Below are 18,021 nucleotides of genomic sequence, written 5' to 3' on the forward strand. Positions count from 1 at the left end.
TTTCCTCTACTTTCTCTGTCTTATGCAGTCACAATTCCTATTAGCTGCTTCTACCATAATGTCACAATGGACATTCAAACTGAATAAAAGGTGTTTGGACAGCATGGTATTCCATTTTATGGCCTTAATTTCTTTTTCCTGTATGAATTTGTTTGCTCTTTTCTCTGTCAAAACAAGTTTTGCTTGAATGAAAGTCAGCCTTAATGAAGATTTCTGTTCTGCATTACTGTGGCTCAGTAAGGATGTACCACTTGGTCCACTTTTGCCTGATTTTATTAAAGCTGCAAAGCATCCAAGTACTGTTACAGATCTCCATATAACATCTCCGAAACCCACCTGACTTGTGGTCTCTGGGAAAGCTCTTCTTACAGCCTGCCAGCTTGCATACCACGTGTTTTACTGGTGTAGTGCTGTGCTGGTTGGGAATTAGGAGATTCATCTCACTGCTGTGATGCCCTGAATAAGCCTCCTAGGTTTATCAGCCAAATACCTCACCAGAGAACAAAGTCAGATGTATTAAAGGCTATTTCTCCTGAAAGTTGTTAGCTAGTAATTATAACTGTTAATTAGATTTTGAACCCTTAATCTTCTGTAAATTCTGCAGCATTGCTTGGATGTTGGAAAACGAGCCTGCATTTACCTGACTGATTCTAGTTCAACAGTTTTTCCCAAAATCTGTTGAATTTTTTATTTACATAAAATGTGTATAAGTAAGCTACCTGTAATATGTGCTGTTTCTTAAGGTGTCTTTTTCAAGTGCTGCTTTGTCTCTTTAGTCCCCAGTAGAGAACAAAATACTTTGTCATACACTACAACACCTACTTTTCAAGTACAAAGCAGAAATTTAAATTGAAACTTCTGCCTTTCCTGCATCGTTATTATTAGGCTTTCCATCCTAACTAATTAATAGGCAGTGACACTACTGCAGTTATTTTATTTTTGCATTATAAACCTTATCCTTCTTATCTGCAGGTTGTTGCATTATTTCATTATTTTCTCTTGCCAGGTTTTGCCTTCCCAACACAAGTTCCATGAATGTTTATGTAGTTCTGCTTCTTGTCATTCTTGATGCTCAGTTCTAATCACAGAATCACAGAATGGCCAGGGTTGGAAGGGACCTCAAGGATCATCAAGCTCCAACCCCTCAGCTGCAGACAGAGGCGCCAACCTCCACATTTAATACTAGACCAGGCTGCCCAGGGCCCCATCCAACCTGGCCTTGAACACCTCCAGGGACAGGACATCCACAACCTCTCTGGGCAGCCTGTTCCAGCACCTCACCTCTCTCTGTAAAGGCCTTCCAACCTAGACATCCAACCTAGATCTTCCCCCCCTTCAACTTAAAACCATTTAATTAATTAACAAATTGTTGCTTTCATTGTAGACTGCCTTCTAGCTGCAGCTGCAGTTCTCCCTGGTTACAGAACATCACCTTTTGGCTAGCGTATAAAGAACTGTTTGCATTTACCTCTGGTTTTTGAGAAATGAAAATCCCCTTGTGAGAACTTGTCATCCATCCCTTCCATTATTGTCCTCGAAGAGGATAAAAGCACTCAGTTTCCTGCCTGAGCTGAGCACTGTGCAGGTGCTTGCTTTCCCTCTGATGGAGGCTGTTGTCCATGGATCCCAGCAATCCTGGGTCCTCCCTGCCTGCATCCACTGAGCTCTTGTTTGAGAGCTGCCTCTGTGAGTGCTGACCATACCAAGAAGGGAGTGCCTCACAAAGGTGGGAATTTTTCTTTCTTCTGCAAACTAAACAGTCAATCCTGGTTGTCAGCAGGCAGGCACTCAGGAAATAGAGGATACCTCTTCCACCTTAGGAAGCAGGCCTTTGTCCCCACCTCACAGGTCAGTGCTGGTAATCACCAAGTGTTTTACTTACTTTGGGTAGGGCACGTGTCAATAAAAGAGACTGAATACTTGGGGGGGGGGGGGGCGGGCAGAGACAAAAAATGAATGGCAAGGAGCATTTCTGTCTGACCTGGCAATCTGGCACTTATCAAGAAGACAAATACAAGTCCAGAACAAAGTTTTTTGTGGTGCTGCAAAATAGCTAGTGGTATTTGTATTATCAGTTCTTTATATTATATATATAGCACCTCTCCTGTGAAGAAAGGTTGAGGGAACTGGGCTTGTTTAGCTTGGAAAAGAGAAGGCTCCAGGGAGACCTCATTGTGGTCTTCCATACTTGAAAGGAGCATGTAAACAGGAAGGGGAACAGCTGTTTACAAGGGTGAATAGTGATAGGACAAGGGGAATGGTTTTAAACTGAGACAGGGAAGGTTCAGGCTAGATATTAGCAGGCAGTTTTTCACACAGAGGGTGGTGACGCACTGGAACAGGTTGCCCAAGGAGGCTGTGGATGCCCCATCCCTGGAGGCATTGAAGGCCAGGCTGCATGTGGCTCTGGGCAGCCTGGTCTGGTGGTTGGCGACCCTGCACACAGCAGGGGATTGAAACTACATGATCATTGTGGTGCTTTTCAACCCAGGCCATTCTGTGATTCTATTTGTCTAAACCAATCATGGTTTCAGTGCAGTAACCAACACAGTGATATTGTAAGGCACAAATGATCATTCCTGTTTTGTTTTTTTGCAGTGTTTGCAATCACAAAAGAAGGACTTCAGCACTTCTTCAGTGGTGCCTTCCTGCTTTTTCCGAATGATAAATATTAGTGATTGACTGATGTAACATTAGGGTAGAGCTATGACTAGCCGCTGAATTAGCCACATAGGTATGCTTTTATCATCAATACTGATTCATCTACTTTTGTAGCTCTTTTTGTTAGTATAACGGGGTGGAAAGCATCAGGGAGCTGTATTCATTTTCTGTTCTCTTGCATTTCTAAGAGACAGAATTGTTTTGTCCATGTAAGCAAAATCTTGTAATTCTGGAGGATGCTTGTTGCTCTGTTGTCTTTACTAAAAAGCTGTATGCTGCTTCTTTGCAGAAGGTTTCCTTTTTAAACTTGTTTTTGCTAGTTTGTTTACATTCAGTATGCTAAAATTAAGAAGCCTCATTGTTTGAAGGACTTGCTCTGTAATTACTTTATTACAGAATATATGAAGTTGCACGCTACAGTTCAAATGTTTGCTCTATATTGCCATGTTTGCAAAGTATCTATTTCAGTGCTGATCTTATTAAGTTGAAATGCACAGTTTTGTCATACTGTTGAATCAGAGTAAAATTACTCTGTGTCATAGCAGATGTTTTTAAACAACTGTGGCGTATCGCTGTAAAACTTGACTGCTTTTCAGTTGACTGCAGTCAATGATTCCAGCAGCCTGCAGTGGCAGATACGTTGTATGTCTTTTTATCATACCTATTTTGATTTTGTAGTTTAAAAACAGCCACAATACATTGTTCTGTTGGGAAAACAGAAAAAAAAAAAAAATGTATTAATTTGCAAGAGAGGGCATTTGGAAATTCTGTGGTGGTTGTGATTACTCATCAGTCATGAAAAGCATGAAGCATATTGTCAAAGCTAAGTTAATGCTTTGGGATGTATTTCTGTGAGCTGACACTGATCAGAAGAGAAGTTGGTGATATGGGAACTCCTTTGCTTGGTGCTTTGTGTCACACCAGCTGGGGTGTGCAGTCTGCATTCTAATATTGCTGTGCAAGTTCTCCCTCCTGATCTTCTTAAGGATTTTTGTTGCAGGAAGGGTGGCACAGTAGGAATAGAAACACAATTATAAAATTTGGTTTTGGCAAATTCTGAGATGAAAGCTCTATTTAAAACAAGTAAATGAAGTCTCATTTCTTACAAAGTCCTGAAGCCTCCTATGTATCCAGTTTCTTTCCCCATATTCCTTTGACTGACGTTATCTCCACCAGGCAAGAGACAGGACATCTTTCTGCTCATCTCCCCGGGGACAGTGTTTGGATTCTTTCTTCTGTTTCCCCCTCCCTTGCACTGACTTTCCCAGAGCTTTTAGGAACTTAATTACCTTGGAAACTTTTTCTGTCTTTGACACCATTTCAGAACAGGTTGGAGTTACTTGCTGGCCTCTTCAGTCACAGGGCAGCACAGCCATTAGCCTCCCATCCTTTCAAAGGCAAGCTAATTAATAAACTTCACCGTACATATTTTGGAAATGTTCATCATCTGCATTTTTCTGCTCTGCGAAAGGGTGATTATTTTGTTTTTTTCCTGTATATTAATAGTGCCAATTAAAGCTTATGGCAGTGTCACTTTGACAGGCATTTTCCAGACGTTAACTCTCCCAATTAGCTGCAGTCTTGAGCCTTTAAAAAAAATCACACATTTTAATTGTATATTTTTAGGATGAGAGCATTCACAGCTCTTTAAGTTACCTACTGAACAGATTCATTTGTAATAAAGTTGACATACCTCCCATCAAAACACAGTTGTTATTTTCAAATGTGAGTCACTGTCAAAATCGAGTGTGCTATGAAGTGAACCGGTCAGGTTAGTTGTAGAGGGCAGATATTGAACTACTGTTTACATGGGGACTCTCACCTAATCAGCTGTTTAAAAGCAAAGTGACTTGTGTAGCCATCTGCACTCGCTTCCTAATTAGTTGCACTGGAGGGAGAAGCCTCCAAACAGAAGTCCATCTTTTGCAGGGAGAGATTAATGCTTCACAGATGATGAATGGGAGGGGGTCTTATGTCTTCTCCATTAGCTTTAAAGGTTGACAAAATAGGTGTCTTAAGCTCTACTTGTCTTAAGGTACCAAGAGCTTATTGACCATTAGACAAATAGAACTGAATGTGTCAGCTTTGTGGTGAGAAGCCAGAGAGCCACGAGTGTGTGAGGTGTGAATTCTGCAAGGAGGCAGCGGGACCTGGAGTCTGTGCCCTTCCCAAATGCTTCCAGTGAGGAGGGACGTCCAGAACCAACGCTTAATGCATCTTGTGAACATGAATTTGCTTCTGTAACATGACAGCAAGAAGTCTGGTGCTGAGACTTTTGTTTTTAATTCCTGTGCCCTTTTAGCTCCCACACAAATACCTGTAGCATCATGCAGCCAAGAGGGTAACAAGAATGTATTCATATCTGCATTATGGCACTCAGACCTAGGGACCTGTCATTTTATTCCCCAACAAGGCAAGGGTGAAATACTCCAAAACTAACAGCTACAATGTTTTCATCAGGTGTGCTGCTAAAAGAGGAGGATCTCCAATGGAGATAAAACTGTCAGATAGAAAAAAATGAATGTATTTGCTTAGCAAAACCTTAGTCTGCGTGGCTTCCGCGTGAGATGGTACAGAACAAAAGACTGTGTGTTTCCAGTTTCCAATTGAAAGCCAGGGAAAATGTCACCGTCTCCTAGAACATACATGAGTAAATGCTGCATAGCTCAGGGAACATCATGCCTTTAAACCATTATTTTTTTTCCCCTGGAGCTTTCACTTTCAAGTTCTGCAGTCTATATGTGTGATAGTTACACAGATATTTTTCCAGTATTACTCTTGAGACAGGAATGCAGTGTAATAACAGGTATCTGCTTGGTCTGGCAGGCATCAATGCCTCATCCTCCCTATATATGGTGATATCTTTTTTTTCTGCTTAGTAATGACAGCTTCAGCACTTTTATTAGTAATTACATGTTACTTAACCTTGCTTTAAATTTTTGCCATTGAGGTCGTTTTTTGATTGGTGCCTTTAGTTCCTTTTAGAGTGGTGGTAGCAAAAAAGAAGATCTGCAAGGGCCCTTCCAGCCCAAACCGTTCTTTGATTTCTATAGTTCTATAAACAAGGAAGACTGATCTCCCTAGAAGTTCTAAAGATACAACTAAATCCATTTTTAAATCCTCCTTCCCTAATTGGGCATTGATGAAGATGACTTAGCTGTTCTATTTAATGTTACTGAACCTTTTTGAGACCACGTGGCTCTGGTCCAGCCTGTCCAGTTCAGGTAATGTCAAGGCAGCTGAGAAATAACTCATTTAAGTGATTTTTGCAGGTTGATGTCTTAGTTTCTATAGGGAAATCCAATGCTAAAGTAATACAGATTTAAATGGCAGAATAAGAATGGTTTGGGAGAGAAACATCCCTTGAAATGGCCAAGAATGGTTTTCCCAGTGACGTGCATGCCTGCTGGGCATGATGTCAGCTCACACGCTGGACCTGAGCTTTCCATCTGAGCACTGATGGAGTTACTTGGAATAGCACAAGGCTGATCTCTGAGCCAGGCAGTTAGCTTCTGGTCTTAGACATAGTTTCTGTTTGAGGATAAACTGGGATTTATACATCCATAAGAGATGCTTGTACCCAGCGTTGCTGGGGGAGATGTGCTCTGTCCTGTCATCCCCTTGCTTGGGAAGAGCTCTGATGTGAGACCACCTGGCAGGGAGAGGCTGAATTACTGAACAGGTGCAGGGCAGGCAAACGCGCATTTGGACAGCTGAAGACCAGATGGTCCTTCCTATAAAACCATTTGTAGTAAAGTGTGGATAATACCAGCAGCATCACAGGGGCCTGCTGTGCTCTGCAGACTGTAAGGAGAGAGTGGAGTACTCTAATGGATTTGCACAGTGATTGCAGTGCTGTACGGGAAGCCAAAAGGCACAGAACTACAAGGATGCAAGGGAACGTACCGGTCAGACCAACGTTTGTGTTTCCAGGATCCTTCTTTCCATTTCTGAATGCCAAGGTCCCTGTAAAGTCAAAGTGACCTTTTCTCCAAGCCTTTTTCTTGTAGCAACAAGTCATATGCTCCAGGCTGGGCAGAGACCCCAGAGAAAGCTCAGGCTGCCCAGGGAAGTCCCTGAGCACACCTGTCAGCAGGTCCCTTCTCATCTGCATTAGCCTGAAATGTTGCGAGCCCTCACACTGTCAGCATGTGGGAGGGAGTGCTTGGCCTCACTAATAATGGCCCCAAAATACAGTGCTAGGGACCCTTCATGTTGAATACCTGGAGAACTTATTATTTTATACCATTAAAAAAATGGCAATAATTATATCTTTTATGCTCTTCTGTCTTTACAGTGACACAGTGCCAGGATTTGCACTGTCACAACAGTGCGTGTGCTTTTTTCTCTGTTTATGGAAACAAAAAAGGCTTCTGTCATTTCAGAGCGCACTGAGTGAAGCAGGGCACTGACAGCAGAGGAGCACTGGTGATGGTGCTTGCGTTATTTTGGAACACACTGACCCTGGATAACATGAAGTTGAGGGTTTTTTTATCCCTGAGCAGAGGAATAAGCAAACCCAAGTGTATCAGCTGCAGGAGGAGTGAGTCACTGTGCTTCCCCACTACCCCACGCAGATGCAGTTTAACGTGCAGTGCTCGGCATCCCAGTGCAGCAGGCGTGAACTGTGGACTGTGAAGCTCAGGTTGTTCTCTGAGCTACCTGAGTGCTCTCAGCCATGGTACAAGTAGCAATCTGCACTCTTGTCATTTCATGCTAAGCCGTAGATGTGCAGTTCTCCTGTCTGGTCTTCTTGGCAAGACAAAATACATTATGTTGTTCCTCTCCCTGGAAGGAAATTCTTTCAGTAACAGCTTCCCACACAGAGCTGCAATTGAAGTCTATAACCATTTCTAGACTGTGATCTACACAGACATATAGATATGTTTGCAGATTTCATGCTAATATGGGAGATTGTCACTTCATGAAGCCACAAGGAATCAAAATTTGATAGTTAAAAAGTATAAGAAAGTATTTCATGTAGTAAAACTACAGCTAATAGTTTTCCTTCTGGAGCTTAATTAGTTTATTCGTATTTTATATAAGTTTGAAAACTGAAGAAGTAACTGGAGTAAAAAGTAAATACCGACATCTCACCTTCTCAAGTGAAAAGGTGCTTACCAGATGCACATTTTTTGTAATCATGAAAGGGGAATCTTCATGGGACACACTAAATTGTGGGGGAAAATAAAGAAATGACAATATATGCTGGAAGCGTACCCAAAATCTGGCTAGGCCTGTAGCCTTCCTCAGATGGACAGAGGTGTCCCCAGGTGCTTTGCTAGAAGTCCCTTCATAACATGCACTATGGGATGACAGTGGGACAATCACTCTTCCATTATATCTTACCGTGGTCTTACAGTTCAGCTTTTAAGCATACATAACTTAAAGTACAGTTTTCTTTTCAAGCCCCACATTTCTCAAACAGGCCTGCATCTTGCACACAAAATAAATCAACAAGAGACAGAACTGGTATCCAAAAGCATAAATCACCTTTGGAAAAGATTTAAGGAGCCGTTCAGTCAGTTTCTTTGGGATTGTTTCTTACAGTTTATCTTGTAATGTTGTGATTAGTGAGGAAGTCTTCCAGTGTTTCCAAAGTTAAAAAGTTCAATAGAGAGATGAAGATCAAAAAAGAAATATTGAGGATACATTCAAGATACTAGAGACCTGATCAACTGTCATGTTTATACCGACTTCAGAGGATGTGAGACTGAATTCAATGTGAATAAGGATATTTTTTTCCTCTACAGATATTCAGCTGAAGCTGTGAGAAGATATGTTGGAATTTCTCGCTTGTAACAGTGCTGTCATTATGCTTTCAGAGTAATGAGAACAAAATTTGAAACGCTGTCAGATATTTCACTTGTCAGATATGTCATATTTCTCAGTGGAGAAACCTCTCTGGGTACATCAATCTTTTGCTTAGTTTTGCTTTCAAAATTTACAATCCTACCTTAACACTTCTGCCTTTTGGTCATATGGCAAAATACATTCAGTCCTATTTACATGTAATTTTTCCAACTTCTCCTTCTACCTGAAATTCTAATACAAACAGCATCTGATTTCTGTGGCTTGGATCCTGCCCTCCAATCGTATGTGCCAAAACAAGTTGTTGTTTTTGATTTTTCCTCAGGCATGCAAAGTTCACTGTATCCCCTGACATTAAAACCCAATTCCTGGCCAAATATAACTCATACTTATCCTCTTCTCCAGATGAGGCTTGTACAGTTCCTGCACCTCGTGTTGTTTGCTCATCTACTTATAGGTAGATAATGTCCTGCAGTCGTCACAGAATTGGCACAGAATGCTCCCTTTGCATCATCACTAAACAGTGGGAAGAATTTGGAAAACATGTAGAGCCTATTGACAGCAGTGGCTCCGAGTGCTCTGTCATGTGAACAAAACTGTGTGCCAGTTGTGGCTGAGGGGCGGTTAAGAAAAGAAGAGCAAAGAAGAGTTCACAAGAATGAATAATGTATGTGTGAATGGAAGAACTTCTTTGGAAATATGTTTGTACTCATATCCTTCTTCCTACAGATGCACTCTAGTTTAATGTCTGTTGAAGGGTCACAATTCAAAGGCAGTGCATTCACATATTTACATCTCCACAGGACTGTACAAGTGTTGATACTCTCAGACACCGACGTGAGATACCTTTAAAGGCACGTACACATGTACACTATGAGGTAGACTGAAAAAGTATCAAAGCAAAAACTAAGTAATGAAGTCCCATTCTCCTTTTGCCGTTTGTCTGTTGATACACTAATGTGGGTCTGTCCTCTTCCTCAAGGATGAAACAGGTACCAGAAGAATTCTGGAGAAACTGCTGTTACAATAAGAGGAAAAGATCATTTCCATTGTGCATACAAGACAATGCATGCTGAAATACACAAAGAGATTCAATGATGAAAGCAAATATCTTGGCTACGATGACACACAAAGTCAACAACAGTTTTCACAAGTGCTGGAGACGTCCAAACAAAACCTGAGATAGTGCTGTTCAGCCAGGTGAAGGTCAGCCCTTTGTGAAGGAGTCTTTGTGGAAGTTTGTTTCACAGCCTCCCTAGCAGTCAGCTCCTTCTGGTTATTCCATACAGCACCAGGGCACACAGCTGCTGTGTAACTGGGCTACACCACAGGCAACACAGAGAGAAACCTGGGAGGAGATCAATAAGCTGCATCTTTGCATCAGTGACACTGAGGTGAAAACAAACACGTGCTGTCCTCCAGCAAGTGACCTCCTGGAAACATCAGATTAAGCCACTCCAAATCACATATGTCCATTCAGTCTGCAGACTGGAGGTGCTTTGCCAGTCCTAAAGTGTTTTGCTCAGGATGAATATCTCTGTGTACAACTGGAATACAGCTTAGTCTTAGTCTCTGAAGGAGCAACCTCAACAGTGATTATGCAAAACCTTGGGCTCTTTTAGCCACTTCACAGTCTTTTTTTTTCTTTAACACTCAATATTTTTCTCTAAGTTTTTATCCTTCATCTGTTTTGCTTTTTTTGTGTGTCAGAGTTTCATTACCATTAAAGTCAGGTTACTTGATGGAGGAGAAACTCAATTTCTTCTTAATTGCAGTTTACTACCAAGTTTTTCATTTCTGTAGTAACAGCCAATATTTGTCACAGCATTTATTCTAAAAATGGTTTTATTCAAACAAATTGCCTCTGTAGAAGTTGTTTGTCTTTGAAAATTTACAGGAAAAGACCCCTCACAGCAATAATACATCTTCAGATTCTACCAACTATGTAGGTTTCATCTCATATATTTCTATATATTTCTAAATGTTTTCCTTCATCTACATTTATATGAATATAGTTAATAATAATAAAATTGTTCTCTATTTTTATTTTACTAATAAAGGGCTTTTCCACTTCAGAAAACTTGCCCTTTTCGTTCTGACCACAGCTGAAAGAGGACAGCCTCAGGGCTAAACCAGCAGGCCGTACCTCCGCACAGCTAAGGCAAGGCACACAGCACCCAGTGTTTTCAAGGCTAACTGCTTCACTCAGCTGGACACAGGCATTTCTCACAGAGCAATTGATGCATACACAGCAGGCCGTTTTCTAATTCCCCCAAACCAGTCAGTGAATGAGGCACATGCAGTACTCTGCTCTTTGGCATAATAGAGGTAGAATCTAAGACATGTCTTCAGCCTCGGCCAGAAATGAGGTCAGAAGTGGCAAAACGTACTTACCTTACAGTTCACTCCCCAGTGCATATTCTTGGGAGCTGCGATTCCAGGATGAGTCATGCAAGAAACTCTTCTGTATTTGGGACAGCTTGGTGCCTTAAAGGGTCATCGAAATCAGTTCTCAAGGGCAGGAAGGAAGTGCTTTGTTGAACCTCAAAATCCATGCTCTCTTCTAAAAATAAATACAAAGCAGGTAGGTATTTCAGAAGAACAAATGAGCACAGGGAAAACATTTTCACCTTTATCCAAGCTCTGGAGATGCAACACTTAATAAATGCTACTAGTAAAGACCGTGTTGTTCACTTCTGTAAATCTGAAATGACTTTTAGAAGCAGGCCAGTGCGTTATCCTCATCTTATAGATAGGGAAACAAAGCCATTGGAGGTGGTTTGGCCCAAAACCAGACCTAGATGAGTCCTTGTTGGATCAGACAGATTTCATCCAGACAAAAATGCTACCTGGGACTACAACCGCTAGATACGGCAAAGGAAAGTACAAAACCCACACTACATGTGCTGAGGAATTTCCCAGTTTACAACGCTATGTAGTGCAAAAGTAAGGTTGATGCAATTGGTACCAGTTAAGTTAAATCCCCAGCACAAAAACTAAAAACAAACAAAAAACAAACAAACAAACAAAAAAAAAGAGCAACAGGAAATTATTTTTTTCTTTTCTTTTATCCAATACAAATAGGTAATGGAAATGCATGCTACAACAAAGATGAACAAGGTAGGTATTGTAGTTTAAAATTACACCATCAGTGTCATGCAAACCACCCTGAAAGCAGAGAACCACTTACAGAGCTCAGTTAGCATGTCATGTCTCTGAAAGCTACAGCTCGAAGGACATGAAGCTTAGTCTTTATGAAATGCAAAATAAGAAAGTGACAAAAAATACAGGGAACTTGTATAACACAGACATGATTAATTTCAGTACTGGTGTGGCATCCAGGGAAATTTGCTCCTTGGCTAAGTGGGGCACAGCCAGTGAGATTCATCTGTTATCAGAGGAAGCTGTGGATTGCTCGCACTGTTTTTATTCACAGGGGATTTCAGAATCATCAGGGAGACAAAATCCCACTGCTAATCTTGAGAGGTTTCACAGAAAACTGTCCCATGGTAGAAATGAAACTGACTATTAACATCCAAGTCTAATCAAACTAAGAAATACCCTCTCCCATGTCCAACAACATGTTTTCACCAGCTCCAATTTCCTCCATTTTTAACCAATGGAAAAATGTAAAATAAGTTATACAATCCTAACCAGTCTGCACCAACTGAGTTGAAAGGCCACGGAACTCCAGAAGGACATCCTAAGCCCTCCAGTTTGGGTTTCTATTGAGTAGTCTGTCAAAAGGATGCAAATAAGTCATGTCTCCATTTACATACTTGCAAGATTTAAGATTATTTAAATTATTTAAATTTAAGATTTAGGTAAGATATCATGTTTGTTAAAGCCATGTATTGTAACACAATTAACATCATTTACTCCATTACAGGACAAATATTTACATCCCACCTAGCACTGAAGTGTTGTTAAGTGTGCTGCAAAAGCAAAACATTTAAACAGCTCTCAGTCTCAACTATGCTGACGCACAAAGTATTCAGTGTTACACTGGACACTCCAACAGCCTGCATGTTTCACTTTGTTGCTGTAACTTGTCCCTTTTGCACAGCATGGTGAGCATGAGCAGGGCCTGCCAATGTGGTGAAGCTACTGGTACAAAGCAGCAGTTGTTACAGCATCACTTGAAACTTGTCTTGCCTACTCACCACTCCGTACAACAGGCTCTGAACTGCACTTCCTGAGAAACAGAAGCATTAATTCTACTGCTCCATGTGCTTACTTCTGTTTTCACAGTATCAAGAGCTGCTTCCCACAAAGACCAGCAGCTCATCATGGAACTCTGCTTGGGAGTAATGCTTGAAACAGACCATTTTCCTGAACTTCAAAGGCTCCACGATAATCTGGCAGAAAAGTAACATTAAAGAACAGAAAAGGAAGATTCAGAAGCACAAAATGTGTTATGGAAAGCAGATCTTAATCTTGGACTAAAACAAATGGACATTGTGTAGAACACTTTTAGAAATGGGACACAGGACCTATCTTGGAATCTGTAACAGTCTCTCTTATTGCTACAAAGTGCCTTTAAATCTGCCCCATGACTTTTATATGATCAATGTTTCTCTCTCCCTCCCTTCAACTTGTGCACCCAATTGCTGGCTGAACCTTTTGTTCTATAACCTTTTCCATTTGCTCCCTAAGTAAAAAGATCATTTCATACTCAGTAAATTAAACACATGGCTTCCTCTGCATGCCTCACAACTGTGCACTTTTCTTCAAGAAAAAGAAATATGCGTTCCAGATAAAACATCAGAATGAAATAAACACAGAAGCAATGCGCCTCTGGGGAGTAAGAAAACACCCCAGAGCTGATTATGTTTGCCAGAACATTGAACATGGACTCATCGGATTGATTAAGTCTGTCATAACAGCAAATCATTAAACCATAAAGGAGAAAATCCAATATACTTTATAGCGCTAGGAGTCTATCTTTAAAAAATCAAAGTAATATTGGCTTTAGAAAACCCTTGTTGCTTTACTGTATTAATATTTTGAGCAGGACTTCGATGTTGAGAATGCTGTAGTAATAAAAATACAGCCATTGCGATGGTAATTTTACTTTCTTATTATATGTCATATCTGTGCGGACCTGCATCAGTGAAGATGAAGGAGGCGGGTAACCAGTGCCACACATCTGAACACTGAAAGAAACAACTGTGAGGCAAAGAGTAACAATGCGTTCTGTATGGAGAGAAAAACCCTTGCTGAAAAGCCGTTAGAAGGGGGCTTTCCACCAAAACTTCCCTATTCTGTGGAAATGTGATCTCAAGGGAGTTCCAGACCCACCCTGTTTGGAGGCAGTACAAACTCTGACTAGAACTGAGTGAGGTGGGAGGAATCCCAGTTAGGTTCCAGAGAGATCCTGTTCTCTTGCACATCTCCTAGGACCACACAGACCTTCCAGAGTTGCACATCCTTGGACTCAGGCTTTCTCCTGGCTGGTGATATAGATATATATAGTATACTGGCTCTCTGCACAGCATAACTCAGTGTTACATCGTATATGAAACAAGGAAAACAATGCAGGAGCCGCCACTGACTTGTGCATGCTTTGAGAGGCTGTCACCCAGCTGATTTTTTTAGCTGTCAGATATAGACACTACACTGCAAACTCATCCAAGTGTGGTTCTCAAGTGATCCATCACAGAGGGCTGAAGGAAGAGACTATTCTTCTCACAGCAAATCACTTTTCTCATTTCTTGAGTATCCAATGGCTGGAGAAAAACGTGTTTTCCTGCAGATATGAGCTTAGCCTCTGAGTGCTACAAACATTCTTTTGTTGATAAAAGACTCACTGCTCACTAAAAATAACCAACTTTTGAAGTAGGAATGATACTTCTTCAGCATCTCAGGACTTCAGAGAAATCCAGAAGCCCGTATAATTTGCTTAGCCAAGGCTGTGACCCCACCACTTCAGTCTCTCCCAGCAAGAAATTATTTTGAAGGAGAAAGTGAAGCGAATGTACTTAATATGTTTCTCCCTAGCATTTGCAGTTCTTCAAGGAGAATTATGCTCTTACAGTGAGATAAAACAGATAGCATTGGCAGGCGCGCTGCAGACTTTCAAATAGGTAACATGCAATTACTAATTGCTCCTCATTAAAAAAAAGGGCACTGAAAAGATAAACACATATATTGATGCTAATATTTAAATGGTGCTATGGAAATGAGCAGAGAAAAGATGCTGCTACAAAGGGGAATCCACCTCAAAAACTAGGCACAGATAGATTCCTTTGTTTGCAGCAGTCCAAAGCTCACTATTCCTCAGTGGTTCTTTATCCTGCACACCCTGCAAGTCCAAGACCTCAAAGGGCTGGGGAAAAAAAAGGCTACGGGAACTTAAGGCACAGTTCCTCTTGTTAAAGAACTAAAACTGACTTTTGTTCCAGGTGAAGCCAAAACTTTCCGAGCTTTAAGGTCTGTAGTTTCCCCAGTCAGCACAATGGTTTGAAGGCTGAGATGCCTTTTGCACAGTAGCGCATGAAGCAGGGACAACGGAGCTCAGCCATCCCATTTTATATTTGGTTTTCATAGCTCTCCCTAATCTTTCAAACTCAAGATTTTGCAACAGATTTTACATCTGATTATTGCTCTTCTTGGCTGGATATCAAGAACTACTGATACCCAAGCCTGGTATTCTTATCCTCAAAGCCTGAGCGAGCTGAATGCATGACTCACACAGCTTTGAGTAGTCTCTCCTTTTGAGTTTCCATTCAAAAATCTTCATCTTAGAATAAGATAAATCGAAACAAAAAGACTCAGGCTGAAACATACATATAACTTTGAAAATACACAGAGATCTTGGGAAGCGCAAAGCATTTCATTTTTAAGGTATCTTCTGTGCTTGTACTGGAACCGAAGGGAGCTTCCATTTCCTTCTGTTCTACACCTACACTGCTCTGCACTGCATTCCACTTTAGAATACCACGGCCAAATATATGCAGTGGTTTGAATCATAACTGCATATGTGCTTATTAGCTGTACAGCATGGTGTTTCTTTTTTCCTGTGCTTACACGATTTATGATTGACAGCAAAGCTCATTAAAATGTGTTTGGTCATTTGCATCCATCTATTTAATTTATAGTTACCTGTCAGGTACTCATTTGTATTTGCAGTTACAATGCAGATTTACTAATAACTCTCAAGAACACAACACTGTGATGTGTCATCAAGTGCTGGGATGTCACGAAATGGTGCCACTTAATAAAAGACAGAGATCCCTTTCTAGTTTTAAGAATTGTAGTCTTAATCTTCAGAAGTGCAAACAACAAAGTCTTTAGATTTCAGTGTATTTCAAATGCTCAGCACTGATAGAATTCAGACTGCACTCTGTGTGATACCACAATGCCCATTTAGTACCAAGTGCTCAGTCTCTGTGCACAGAAGTAGATGAAGAATCAAGAAACTGGAAGAAAAATGCACCTCTGATATCTCATCTGTGCAGCCAAGTAGCCATGAAGAAACAAGAGGCCATTGAAAACATTGCCCCACCCATAAATCCTGCTTCTTTGGTATTTTTTAACCAACTTGGATGTGACATCATTACCATTTGCTTCACAAGGCAGATGTTAAATGCCGAAACTGGGGGAATAAGCTACTCAAGCCACTCCTGGGGCAAGTGCATGATGGCTGTAGAGCTGACTTCCAACTGCAGTGAGCATGCAAGGCTGTCAAATATTTAATATCCATTTTGGGGGAAGAAGAGACAGCAACCTGTTGCTCCCATCTACACAGTATATTCAGCTACAGTTTAGACAGTCTTGTCCTAGTCAGTTTTGCATTGTACAGCAAATTTATTTTAATATCAAGACATCTGTACTGTTAACATTTTGTAAACCATAACTTACTACAAGTATTAAGTTGAAATATAAATGAGGTTTGTGTTAAAATTTTAATATTAATATTAGAGAGATGTATTGAAGCAGAATTAATATTTTGTTTTGAAAATAAAATCCAAACCTCCAGATGATCAGAGGTTCTTTTGGTTCATTGGTTGTTTTTTGGTTTTTGTTTTGTTTGTTGTTGTTGTTTTAAAGACTGCATCCTTTAACATTTGGTTGATTTTTTTTTGTGGGTTATGTTCTTCTTTATAAGAAAAGAAGGAAATTAATAACATTATTACTGTATAGCTGTAGGAGGGTACAGCAGTTACTTCATGTAACATGAAGTTACTCTGATCTAGTACCTGATCTGGCACCTGACAACCCTGCCTGTGGCAGAGTGTTGGAATTTGATGATCCTTGAGGTCCCTTCCAACCCAAGGCACTCTGTGGTTCTATGACACTACTGCTTCCTCTCTTTTTTCAATTGGAGATATCAGAATTAGAGCTGGGCAGGCATTTTCTTGTGCCAAGTACACTGCTGAAAATATCTTAATTAAAAACAACACTGAGAATTCATTTCTTAAATGACACTTTTGTACACTGGGGTATGAGACAATCACTCTCCCCACTCCCTACAGTCAACGGGGAGACACAAACGATACAGAAAGCGATTCGCCCCCTCCTTAGACAGGCCCCTCCAGATGGTAATGCAGCTTCACTGAAGCTACACACCTGTCTCAGAACAACAGGAGTCCCCTTCTGGAATGTCAGTTTCCCTCCAATGGAGATGAAAGGTGGCCAGATCATAAGCTAAGCATTTTCTTGAGTATCTCAAGATTGTGACACAAATTTCATCTAAAGTGCCTTCTGAGACACTGGTTAAGATTCACTTTCCCAGTCTTGCAGTTCTCTGACAGCCAAGGACTGTAGCTACTACATCATCTGTGTCTGTGAGCATCCCAAGCTCTGCAGCCTGAGGAGCTATCTTCAGAGAATTGAGTTTCAGAAACATTACTGAAATGTCCATTTCCCAGAGAGCTATATGTATCTATTTTTCTTCCCCATCAGAGCAGGAAAATGTCTGAAGCAGTGAGGTTTCTTATGAATCAGAAATTCTCAAATTCAAAAACTCTGTAACTGAAACCCTGCTTATTTCTGGACTCTGATATTTGAGGATGAGGCATCAGGAAAACACAGCTATTTTAACACCTGGTTTCATTTCAGTTAATAACTCTGCATCTGATGAATTCTCCCCCATTAAGTCAAATTTATGCTAATACAGTCCTGATTAGCAAATACTATTTCAAGTTGGTTTATAGGGAGATTTCAGAATAAGGTAGGTATGTAGATTTAGTGAATTTTAGCCAGGAAGATTACATTAGGTGAATTCCAGCTCTCAGATGATAGGACAACATAAGCTTCAAAAGTTATTAATAAGTATCTCTACAGAGTAGTGGAGCTGCCTTCAGGATGAGAAGCAGGGAGAAGGCTCTTCAGTGCAAGGTAGATCTGTGCTGCCACTGAACACAACACAGTCTCTAGCACTGGGGACTGTAGAATCCAGTATTTGTTACTTCATGGAAAACTCAGCCACGTCAAACTCACCCTCCTCTGGCCTTGAAACACACAAGTATGTATGAAACGATTCCCAGACTGGACTGTATAGGCTGTGCTCTGCAGGACTTTAGGAAAGGTGAAGCAAAAGGTACC

The sequence above is a fragment of the Lagopus leucura genome, unplaced genomic scaffold (genome assembly GCF_019238085.1).
Source record: "Lagopus leucura isolate 7727_CA_CO unplaced genomic scaffold, USGS_WTPT01 Super-Scaffold_73, whole genome shotgun sequence".
In the NCBI taxonomy this organism is placed as follows: Eukaryota; Metazoa; Chordata; class Aves; order Galliformes; family Phasianidae; genus Lagopus; species Lagopus leucura.